The 12,672-nt window shown below is 51.9% G+C and overlaps 1 protein-coding gene across 1 annotated transcript in view; it reads right to left on the reverse strand.

Annotated features, from left to right (window-relative positions):
• LOC131559630 (zinc finger protein 814-like) overlaps window positions 1-12,672 on the reverse strand; it is a 289,734-nt gene that overhangs the window by 228,994 nt on the left and 48,068 nt on the right. The gene's annotated exons all lie outside the window — the stretch shown is intronic.

Here is a 12,672-nt window from a genome sequence, read left to right on the forward strand (position 1 = left end):
CAGGAACATCTCCTATTGGAAAAAATGCTCCCAATATTACCAGTTAGATTGTGCCTGGGCCAGTCTGACCCTCGCTGCTGGGCCAAAGGCAGCAACTGCGGCGTGTCACCCCAGAGATACCTTGGCTAGCTGGTGGTTGCAGCTGGGCACTGAACAAGTCCAGGCTTGTTGGAACCCCGTTCACCTCAGGAGGAATAGCTTCAGGCGATGGTGAAGAGAAAAAGGAGAGGATTCCGCTGGAGGGTTTAATGTCCAGAGGTTTATTCCATGGTTACAGAGGTCTGAACGTGAGCAACTGCTCCAACAGAATCCCGACCGCATGGTCTGATGACCTTTTTAAGCTCAGGGACAGGGGGAGGGGAGGTACAGGTGAGCCACCAACCAGGTGAGAGGGGCAGGGGCCCAGTGGAAGATGACACCCAGACAGGCCAATGACCCCTGGGCCTGAGTGGCATCCTTTGAACTTGACCAACCACACGATGCCTTGCTGGAATGCTGTCTGAGTGACAGGACTCACTCAGCATGGGGGTAAGGGGGAAGGGAGAGAGTATAGGCACACCTGGGAAAGTGACCTGGAAGGCCAAAATGGGACATTACAGCACAACAATCTCCTACTCCGGATGTGCTGCACAGCTCTTTTTCTTTATCTTCTTCATCTCAGCAGAGTATTTCCTCCTGACAATCATGTGCTACAACCGCTACGTGTCCATCTGCAAACCCCTGCACTACGGGACCCTCCTGGGCAGCAGAGCTTGTGCCCACATGGCAGCAGCTGCCCGGGCCAGTGGCTTTCTCAATGCTCTGCTGCACACAGCCAATACATTTTCCCTGCCCCTGTGCCATGGCAATGCCCTGGGCCAGTTCTTCTGTGAAATCCCACAGATCCTGAACCTCTCCTGCTCACACTCCAACTTTAAAGAACTGGGGCTCATTGCTGTAATTGTGTCTTTTGGACTTGGATGTTTTTTGTTCATTGTTTTCTCCTGTGTGCAGATATTCAGGGCTGTGCTGAGGATCCCTACTGAGCAGGGACGGCACAAAGCCTTTTCCACCTGCCTCCCTCACGTGGCTGTTCTCTCCCTATTCCTCAGCACTCTAATCTTTGCTCACTTGAAGCCCCCCTCCATGTCCTTCCCATCCCTGGATCTGGCCCTGTCAGTTCTGTACTCGGTGGTGCCTCCAGCCCTGAACCCCCTCACCTACAGCCTGAGGAACCAGGAGCTGAAGGCTGCAGTGTGGATACTGATGACTGGATGCTTTCAGAAACATTAAACCTCTGGCCAGTGTTTGCAAATCACTTGTAATAAAAGTTATTTTTGATATTTCTTGTTGGTTTGGTTGTGGGTTTTCTTCCCCTTTTTTTAGGTTTTTCATATTGTCCATAATTAAATATCAGTGTTTGGGCCATTTCTCATTTTCTTTCTCTCCACCTTCCCTGAGGCCAAAGACTGTGTCAATGAGGGGCTGCACTGTTGGTGGCTTTAAAGGAACTAAAGGATCTCCCAGCAGAGTTTTCTGCAGAGATGCCCTTGTGTTGCCTTCTCGGGAGCTGCAGCAGCAATGTCTGTGTGCAGAGCTGGGGGCAGATCAGTGCTGGCCCAGCAGCTGTGCCCAGCAGCAGCAGCACTTGGTGTTGCCAGTGCTGCTGCCGTTGCCCTGCCCCGCTGCCCTGGTAGCCCTGGTGTTGCTGTAGGGCCTGAGTCCTCTCGGGGCTGGGCACAGCCCTGGGGGTGGCAGTGCTGGGGCTGCAGTAGGGACAGGCCAAGTAATATAATTAATTAATAATATAAATAATTTCTAATATAAATATTCTTTGATAGTTCTTTTGGCTTTGTTCTTTTTTCCCCCCTGTGTTTTAGTTTTTCAATATTGTTCATAAAATAAAACCATTGGTTTGCCATTTCTCTTTTTCTTTTCCTCCACCTTCCCTGGAGCCACTGACTGTGTCAATGAGGAGCTGCACTGTTGGTGGCTTTAATAGAACTAAAAGATCTCCCAGCAGAGTTTTCTGCAGAGATGCCCTTTTGTTGCCTTCTCTGGAGCTGCAGCAGCAATGTCTGTGTGCAGAGCTGGGGACAGATCAGTGCTGAGTACAGCAGCCCTGGTCCTGCTGGCTGCACCATTCCTGGTCCAGGCCAGGAGCCATTTGCCTTCTTGGCCACCTTGGCACACTGCTGCCTCATGTCCAGCCTGCTGTCCAACAGTGCCCCCAGATCCCTTTCTGCCTCGCTGCTCTCCAGCCACTCTGTCCCCAGCCTGTAGTGCTGCAGGGGATGTTGTGGCCAAAGGGCAGGACCCGGCACTGGGACTTGTTCAACCTTGCCTTGTTGGATTTGGGCCCTGGATCCAGCCTGTCCAGGGCCCTGTGCAGAGCCCTCCTGCCCTCCAGCAGATCAACACTCACATCCAGCTTGGTGTCATCTGCAAAGATGTCCTTGGTTCCATGGGGGCCCTCAGTGTCACAATGGCCTCTTGGTTACACCAGGCCCTGCACTGTCACACTGGTCTCCTTGGTTCCATAGGGCCCCAAAATGTGACAGTTGACCCCTTGGTTCTGTGGGTCTTCACAGTGTGATAATGTTCTCGTTGGTGCTGCAGTTCCACAGTGGGCCCTTGGTTCCATGAGGCCCCAGAGTGTCACAATGCCCCTATGGTTACATGAGGTCCCACACTGTCACCATGGTGCCTGTGGTTCCACAAGTCCCCTCAGTGTCACAATGGACTCCTTGTTTTCACAAGGTCACACAGTGTCACAACATTCTTGCAGATTCCTTGAGGCTCCATCGTGTCACAGTGGCCCCTTGGTTACACAGGATCCGGCAGTGTCACAATGTCCCCTTGGTTTCACTGGGCCCTGGAGTCTCCCAATGGTCTCCTTGGTTTTGCAGTGCCAAAATGGTGAAACCCCTTGGTTACACAAGGCCCTGCAGTGTCACAATGGCCTCTGTAGTTCCATGAGGACCCAGAGTGTCATGGAGCACTCTGTGGGTCCATTTGGCCCCAGAGCACCACAGTGGACCCCTGGTTCTGTGGGCCTGCACGGTGTCACCATGGTCCTCTTAGTTCCACTAGGCCCTGCAGTGTCACAATGGCCCCAGAATATCCCAGTCATCACAGAATGACAGAATCAAATAGGCTGGACAAGACCTTTGAGATGATGAAGTCCAACAAATGCCCTAATACTGCCTTGTTACCCACATCATGGCACTAAGTGCCACTGGAGAGGGACAGTGACAATGCCACCCCCTCCCCGGCCAGCCCATTCCAATTCCCATTCACCCTTTCTGTGAAGAACTTCTTCCTATTGCCCAGCCTGAACCTCCCCAGGTGCAGCTAAAGGCTGTGTCTTCTTGTCCTGCCCTCCAGCAGATCCACACTCACACCCAGCTTGGTGCCATCTGCAATTTGTGAATGGTGGACTCGATCCCCTCACCCAGATCATCAGTGAAGATATTAAACAGGACTGGGCCCAGCACAGATCCCTGGGGGACAGCACCAGTGCCTGGACACCAGCTGGGTGCAGCACCATCCCCACCACTCTCTGGGCCCAGTCTCCAGCCAGCTCTTTACCCTGGGAGGGGTGAACATGTCCAAGCCATGGGCTGCAGTTTTTCCAGGGAATTCTGTGGCTCATGGTTTTAAAGGCTTTGAAGTCCAGGCACACAACATCCACAGCATTTCCTGCATCCATAGGTGGGTCACCTGGTCATAAAAGGAGATCAAGTTGGTCAGGCAGGACCTGCCACCCCTAAATCCATGCTGGCTGGCTCTGATCCCTCGGCCATCCCATGGGTGTCCTGTGATGGCACTCAGGGTGATCTGTTCCATAACCTTGCTGGGCACCCAGGTCAGGCTGACAGGCCTGGAGTTCCTCAGATCCTCCTTCCAGCCCTTCTTGGGGATGGTCTAACAGTGGCACCTCCAGTGCTCTGGAACCTCCCCACTGAGCCAGGACTGATGGTAAATGTTGGAGAGCAGCCTGGGGAGCTCACCCACCAGCTCGTTCATCCCCCTAGGATGGATTTCATCCGATCCCATACACCTGGGAGCATCTGAGTGGCTCAGCAGGCCAGCAGCTTCTTCCTCCTAGATTGCAGGGGGCTGTTCTGCTCCCTGTGCCCATCCACCAGCTCAGGAGAACACTTGTCCTGAGGACAGCCTGTCCTAATACTGAAAATTGACACAAGATATTAAGTAGCTTAGTCTTTTACTTATCCTCAATTACTCTGTTCTCAACTGCAATCAATAAAGGGTTGTGGTTCTCCTTCTCCCTCCTTTTGCTATAAACTTTTTATAAAAACAGTTTTTATTCTTCTTATAGAAACTGCCAGGTTAAGTTCTAATTGAGCTTTCACCTCTCAACTTTTTTTCCTGCATAATCTAACAACATCCTTAAACACTTCCTGAGTTTCTGGCCCTTTTTCCCTGAGTTCCTACAAAAACTCCATGCCCTGCCAGGCCAGTCATTTACCTCACTAACTCATCTTTTGCCACACTGGGACAGGCTGCTCCTTCCCCCTTAAGATTACTTTCTTGAAACGTGTCCATCCTTCCTGGATCCCTTGGTTTTTAAGGCCTGTGTCCCCTAAAAAGATCAGTACCAGATTTAGTACTCCACACATCAGCATCCTAAATAGATCAAAGTCTGCCCTTCCTAATTCCAGTGTAGAAGTTTTGTTGCTGTCCCTCCTTCTTTCCCAGAACATTGAAAACTTGATTATTTCATGGTCACTGTGCCCCAGGCTGCCTCCAAGCCCCACATCTGCCACCAGCCCTTCTCTGTTTGTGAACAGCAGCAGACAGAGCTTTCCTTGGCAGTGTGAGTGTCACCAAAAATTTGGTAAAACAGAAAACTCCTTAACACCAATGCAGCATTAAGAATCAGCATTCTTTATTCAGCTGGATGCATGGGGGATAGCTCCTCCCAAAGCTGTGCATGCTGAGTGCAGAAAAGTTTCTGTTTATTTTCTGTATTTTGCACATTTATTCATTGATTGTCCTAAACTAAACCTATATATGATAATCATTTCCCCAAAATCATTAGCATATTTCCCCTCCCCTTACGCATGTGTTCTTCTATCCTGGGGTGGTCTCTGGTGGTTGTGGACCCCAATGTTCCTGCAGGCCTTGCTGAGCTAGCAGGAAACTGAGGCTGGTGGACATCCAGCTCCCCTTCTCACACAATGGGCATTGTGTGGTTTCCATAGGCCTGGGGCTTTGGAGAACAAGCTCCAGGTGTCAACTCACCTGGTGTAGACAATATATCATCTGGTAACATGAGGTCACAGATGAGGCTATGACATCACAGAGTGGGTTAGGTAAGGTGTTTGAGCAGCTATGACATCATATACTGCCTCTGTGACATCACAGAGCCAGCTGTGACAGGGCAGAGGTCTGACATTCCAGAGCCGACTGTGACATCACAGATTTGGCTGTAACATCAGAGATCAGCTGTGGGGCATTGGAGAATGGGCTGTGCCATCACAGAGCAGGCTGTGACATCCCAGAGGGGCTGTGTGACATCCCAGCAGGGCTGTGTCAGGTCACTGGGTTGGTCACTCTGCCCCAGCTCCCCCTCACTGTTTCTCCCAACAAGTCCAATGCTGTTCATGCCCAGCAGGGTCCCTGTCCTGCGGGATCCCCCCGGCCCACCTGGAGCCACAGCTTCCACCAAAGGATGTTCCACAGGATCCACCCCAGAGCCTGACATGGGGACAAGGGGCCAGGGCTGTGTGACCAGGACATCAAGGACAGGGATTATCCAGGTCACTGTGGCCTGGGTGGGGTTCCCCAGGCTAGGAAAGATGACTGGCAGCTGGAGCAGGGTCTGGGAAGGGCCTCCAAGGTGGGGCTGGAGCCCTTGGGCTGTGAGCAGAGGCTGAGGGAGCTGGGCTGGTCCAGCCCAGAGCAGGGAAGGCTGAGGGGCTCCTCATGCCAGCCTGGCAGTGCCAGCGAGGAGGGGATGGAGAGCACAGAGCCAGGCTCTTCACAGGCTGCTGGGGGGAGACAAAAGCCAATGGGTGGAAGGGGAAAGAGGGGAGATCAGCCAGGACAGGAGGAGATGAAATGAGTCAGGCTGGTTTCAGCATTTCCTCAACACCAAGAGCAGCCTGACCTCCCTTCTCCATTCACCAGTGACAGCTTTGCAAATCAGGAATTGTTTGAGCTGTTTTGTCCCCACTACAGAATGAGCATCCTGATACAAGAACTTAATTGTGTTTATATCTATCACAGAACCACATTTGTCTGAAATTACTTTTTAGTATGGAAATCACTTAATGGATGGTGGACTCATCAGGTACTGCTGGGACACTATGCATAACTCAGGGAAGAGCGTGATTGCTAGTAAATTCTGTCCTGTTCAAGTGTGGTCTGTTGGCCATGAAGAGAAACTTTCTGTGCCTCTGAGTCTCAGCAGTTCCTGATCCCTCAAAAGACAAAACCTTGATGAGTTGTGGCTCCGTCTCCAGTGGTGGCACTTGGACATCGCTCCACATCCAGAGCAGAGCTCCCTTGTCCCAGAAAGTCCCTGGCAATGCAGGGATGAAGGAAACGGGACAGGCTGTGGGGATCAGGGGCGGGCAGAGCCAGGAAAAAGAACGACTTTTGCATTTGATGGAGCTGTGACTTGCCTTGGCTTTGTTGGCTGACAAGAAATGAACATCCCTCTGTGTTTCAGGCAGCTCCTTCTCCAAGGAAAGCAGGTGGGAGTTTGAGCCAAGGAGCTGAAAGCTGCAGGTGCAGCCTGTGCTGGAGGGAGCTCAGGTTTGCACAAGGCTGCTCTGAGTGCCAGGGCTGGGATGGGGGACATAGTGGGGTGGGGGTAGGGACAGAGTCTGATTGATTGTCAGCCAGGAAGGGTCTTGATTTCATATCTATTCAAACTGCATGATGAGGTCCTTGGATTCAGTGTCAGCTGGAGATAGGACGTATCAATAAATTAACAGGGAGAAGAAACCTAATTTGGACCTAGGAAATCTTTGCTGGGGTTCCAGGGCAGGGCAAGGCTGTAGACCTGCCCCTTCCTCCCCCACACATGAAATGTTTTGCAGCCAACAATCTCCTCCTGTCTGACACAACAGGCAATGCTGGAGGTGAAATTCCTATTCTGGCCATGGGCATCTGGATGAGAAGGAAAATTATTTTCCATAGGAAGGAAAGCAGAGTGTCCCTGTGTTTGGAAGGCCAGTGAAAGCCTCACTAGGCCAAGGCCAGACAGACTTGTCAGGAATGGCATATTTTGTCTGGGAGCAATCTTTGCATTTAGGGAATTTTGGAGGTGAAAGCCCAATCTCAGCCATGGCCACCTGGAGAAGAAGGACAGTTCTTTTTCATAGGAGGGAAAGCACAGAGCCTTCCCCAATGTTTTAGGGGCAGATGAGAGGTGACCCTTGTTAAACCATTACCTGCCAGACTTGTCCTGGAAATATTCCTTTTGGAACAATTCCTGGATATAAGGAAATTTGGAGGTGAAATCCCAGTTTTGGGCATGGATGCTTGGAGGAGAAGGAGAGTTCTTTTTCTATAGGAAGGAAAGCACAGAGCCCCAGTGTTTCATTAGCAGAAGAGACAACTGAGTTCTTGAGGGTCTTGGCACCAAAGAGCACCGCATTCCATGGGGTCCAGCAGTGTCACAATGGTCCCAATGATTCCATGAGCCCTTTCAGTGTCAGAATGGTCTCCATGGTTCCACAGGCCCCACAATATCACTTGACTCCTCTATTCCATGAGCCCTGCAATGTCACAATGGACCTTTGGCTCCATGGGATGTCACAGTGTCCCAATGGCCCCTTGGTTCCATGATACCCCAAAGTGTCACAATGGTCTCCACAGTTCCAAGAGGCCCTGTGGTGTCACAATGGACCTTGGTTTGTTGGGGCCTCTCAGTGTCACACTCCATGGAGCCACACAGCTGGCATTCCACACATGGAATAGATGTGTGTGGTTCCATGGAATGTAGGGATCATTGTGACACTGGTGGTGGGACCTGGGGGCACAGGGGACCCCACTGTGCATGAGCAGGGTTGGACTGCTCTGGGGGGAGCTGTGAGGGGGGCCGGGGCAGAGTGACCTCCCCAGTGACCTCACACAGCCCCCGTGATGTCACACACCATCATGTGATGTCACACAGCCCCTGTGATGTCACACAGCATCTTGTGATGTCACACAACTGCTCTGTGATGTCACAGAAGACTCTGATATAAAAAATCACACCGTGATGTCACTGTCTCTTCTGTGATGTCACAGCCTGCTCTATGATATTACACAGCCACCCAGTGTTGTCACAACCCACTCTCTGATATCACAGAGACACCCTCTATAATGGCAGGATCGGCTCTATGGCCTCACACCCTACTCTGCAATGTCACGGCCAACTCTGTGATGCCAAAAGCCCTCTCTGTGATGTCATACTGCCGCTCTATAATATCACAGCACACACTTTCACATCAAAGCCTGCACTATGACATCATACAGCCATACAATGGGGTCACAGCCTATTCTGTGATGGCACAGAATCCCCTCTATGATGGTGTAGCTGTTCAATGACCTCACTCAACAACCTCTGTGATGTCATAGCCCAATCTGTGATCTCACACAGCCCACTCTTGCCTGTCACACAGCCCCTTGCTGACATCACAGATGCTCTGTGCCTCTGTGACACAGCCCCAGAGAAGCTGCTGTGACACAGCCCCTTCTGGGCCATCCCACAGTCCCTACCAGTACTGAGCCCCTGTGAGCTCTGTCTGTGCCCTGCTGGTGTCCCTGAGGGGCCCTGGCAATGCCCCAGCCCTGCTTGGCTGTGCACAGGAGCTGCTCCTGGCCAGAGCTGTCTCTCTGCAGCGCTGCCTCTGCCAGGAGCTGCCTCTGGGCCAGGAGCCCAGCCCAGCTCAGCAGCACAGACACAGCACAGGGACTTCAATGACCCTCTGGGGCTTTGGTGCTCTTTGCATCAGACCCAGTCCCTCAGAGTGTGCTCAAAGAACTTCTCAAGAACTCAAAGTCAGGTAGAAACAGTGAAGTTTCTTATACTTTAAAGAGATCCCTGTGAGGGATATGACTGAGAAAATGTCCCCAGGTTCCAGTTAGAGCAGAACCCTGGAAGCACTGATGACAAGCAGGGACAAGCAAGGCAAAGGTGTCTCTGGTGCTGAGCACACCTGGATGTGTTTCAGGAATGCAAAGGGCCAAGACCTGAGCCCCAGCCCCCAACCAGGCAGATCCTGTCCCTCCCTCCTTGCTCAGGGCCCTTCCTGGGATGGGTACTGGCATGTTGGGATGTGCAATGGCAAGGGCAGGAGCATGGGGTGGCCCCTGCCAGGCTGCTGAGCAGGGACAAGGAGGCAATGAGGCCCCAGCCCTGCAAGGGTCACTTGTCTCCTGCTCCTGCCTCAGGCCCAGGGCCAGCAGCCATGGCCAAAGTGCTGCCCAAGTTGGCTCTGGCAGGGCTGTCTTGCAGCTGCTGCCCATTCCTGTGCCCTGTGCAGCCCAGGCTGTCCCACGGTGTCCCTGCCCTGCGCCTCTGTCCCTGCAGGCTGTCGGCATCCCCCGACTGCCCCACCTGGCTGGGCCCTTCCTTTGCACCCAGCTCTGCCTCCTGCCTGCCTCTGCCTGCCCACACAAAGCCTTGGCCTTGATATCAAAAGGATTAATTCAATTTTTACTGTGCCTGTGAACTTTTAGCACAGAAACAAGACATGCAGGGGCTGCTTTCTCAGAAAGAATGGTTGGAAGTGAAGACATCTGGCTCAAAAATGTAGCAATAGAAAATCGAAGGAGTGAATCTGGGAACTTGGGGTGGGTTTTATGTAAGTGAGTAAATTGTAATACACACTTACTGATGCTGGTAGAATAACATGTCCACATAAGGTTAGAAGTTATCCCTCACGAGACCTCAGGCCTGAATAAATGATCCCCTCTTAAAAAGCAAATTAGTGTTATTGGGTCTTATTCTGATATTTTCGAGATTTGGTGATGGCGAGGCCTCACAGAACAAGGAGTCAACTGTGATACTGAGCAAACTCATGGAACAAAGTGTCCATTGTGACACAGCAGAACCCCATGGAACCAAAATCCATTTTGGCACATTGGTGCCACGTGGAAGCAATGGTCAATTGTGATACTGCGGATCCAAGGAGACCATTGTGACCTGAAAAACCTCCCTGAACCATGGGACCATTGTGACACAGCACGGCCTGGTGGAACGATGGGTCCGTTGTTAAACTGCAGAACCTCATGGAACCAAGGTGACCGTGTTCTACTGCGGAACCTCATGGAACAAAGGGTCCATGGTGTCACTGAAGAACCAAGGAGACTGCTGCTGGCAGTGTGAGAGCTCATGGAACCAGAAGTCCATTATGACACAGCAAGGCCTCATGGAGCCAAGGGTCCCTTGTTAAACTGTGTGGCCTCATGGAACCGTGAGCCATTGTGACACAGCGTGGCCACATGGAGCCAAGGGGCCACTGTGACACTGTGGATCCAAGGAGACCATTGGGACTGAGGAACCTCATGGAACCAAGAATTCATTGTTCCACTGTGGGGCCCTGTGGAACCAAGGGGAGCACAGGGACATTGCAGGGCCTCATGGAACAATGGAGACTGTTCTGACACTTTGGGACCCACATGGAACCAAGGGGCCTGTAGAGCATGGCAGGGCCTGGTGGAATCAAGGGGACTGCAGGGAACACTGTGGGTGTCCATGCGATGAAGGGTCCATTCTGACACCATGGGACGAAGGATACCATTGTGACACTCTGGGGCATCATGGAACCAAGGGTCCATTGTGACAATGCATGGAGGAACCATGCAGGCCATGGAACCATGGAGGCCATTTTTACACTTGGAGGCCTTGTGGAACCAAAGGGCCATTGTGGCACTTCAGAGTCTTGTGAAGCCAAGAGGACTATAGTGACACTGTGGGGCTGCATGAAACCAATGGTCTGTGGTGACACTGCAAGGCCTTACAGGATCATGGAGACCATTGTGACACTACAAGGAAGCAAGGAACAACCTCATGGAAGCAAGGAACCATTGTGACATTGTGGGGTCTTGGCAAGCCAAGGGGCAGTTGTCACACTGTGCGGCACCATGGACCCAAGGAGGCCATTGTGACACTCCAGGGCCCCATGGAACTAAGGATTCATGGAACAGTGCAGTACCCCGTGGAACCAAAGGTCCATTGGGACATTGCGGAGCCTCATGGAATACTGGAGGCCATGATGACACTTGGAGGCCTTGTTGAATCAAGGGGCTCTCCAGGGCCTCATGGAAGTAAGGAGACCCTTCTGACATTGCGAGTCCCCATGGAACCAAGGATCCGTTGTGATACTGCAGCACCAAGGAGACCCCTGTGACACTGCCAGGCCTCATGGAAGCCAGGGACGATTGTGACCCAGGGGACCTCATGGAACCAAAGGAGCATTGTGACACAGCAAAGCCTCATGGAACCAAGGGCACAATAGTGACACTGTGAGGCTCCAAGGGACCAAGGGGGGATTCTTAAAGTGCAGAATCAATGAGACCATTGTGACACTATGCGGCATCATGGAACCAAAGGCCATTTTTACACAGGAGGACTTCATGGAACCATGGAGGCCATTTTCACACTTTGAGGCCTTGAGAAACCAAAGGGCCATTGTGGCACTTTGTGTCTCCATGGAACCAAGGAGTCCGTTATGACACTATGAGGCCCTGTTGGGTCAAAGGGCAATTGTCACCCTGTGTGGCACCATGGAACCAAGGGACCATTGTGACACTACAGGGCCCCATGGACCTAAGGATTCTTGGAACAATGTGGGACTCATGGAATCAAAGATCCATTGTGACTTTGCGGGGCCTCATGGAATTAAGGGAGGATAATTGTGATACTGTGGGGCTCCATGGGACAAAGGGGCCATTGTGATACAGCTGGGCCACATGGAACCATGGGAGACCATTATGACACATGGGGCCTCATGGAAACAAAGGAGCATTGTGACACAGCAAGGCCTCAGTGAATCAAGGGAAGACAATAGTGACACTGTGGGGCTCTATGGGACAAAGGGGCCATTCTGACACCAGCTCATGGAGTCATGGATCCATAGTGAAACAAAACAAGGCCTTATGGAACCAAGGAGACTATTGTGACATCAGGGAAACTCATGGAACCAAGGGTCCATTGTTAGAGTCCAGAACCAAAGAGACCATTGTGACAGTACAGAACCTAAAGGGACCAAGATTCCATTATTATGCAGCGGAACCAAGGAACCACTGTGACACAGCAGGGCCACATGGAACCAATGGTCCATGGAGATACTGTGGATCCAAGGAGACCATGGTGATGCAGTGGAACCTCATGGAACCAAGGGGCCATTGTGACACTGTGGGGGGCCCGTGGAACCAAATATTCATGGTGACACAGCGGGGCTGCTTCTGACCAATTGTCCATTGTGACACTGCAGATCCAAGAGACCAGGGTGAAACTGTGGCAGCTGATGGAACCAAGGGGCTGTTGTTACACACCAAGGCCTGGTGGAACCAAGGAGAGCATTGTGGCAGTGCAGAACCAAGGAGGCCATTTTGACAGTACAGAACCCAATGGAACCAACAGTCCATTGTTATACAGAGGGGCCTCATGGAACTAAGGGGCCATTGTGACACTACAGTGCCCCATGGAACTGAGGATTCCTGGAA

The sequence above is a fragment of the Ammospiza caudacuta genome, chromosome 7 (genome assembly GCF_027887145.1).
Source record: "Ammospiza caudacuta isolate bAmmCau1 chromosome 7, bAmmCau1.pri, whole genome shotgun sequence".
NCBI classification, from domain to species: Eukaryota; Metazoa; Chordata; class Aves; order Passeriformes; family Passerellidae; genus Ammospiza; species Ammospiza caudacuta.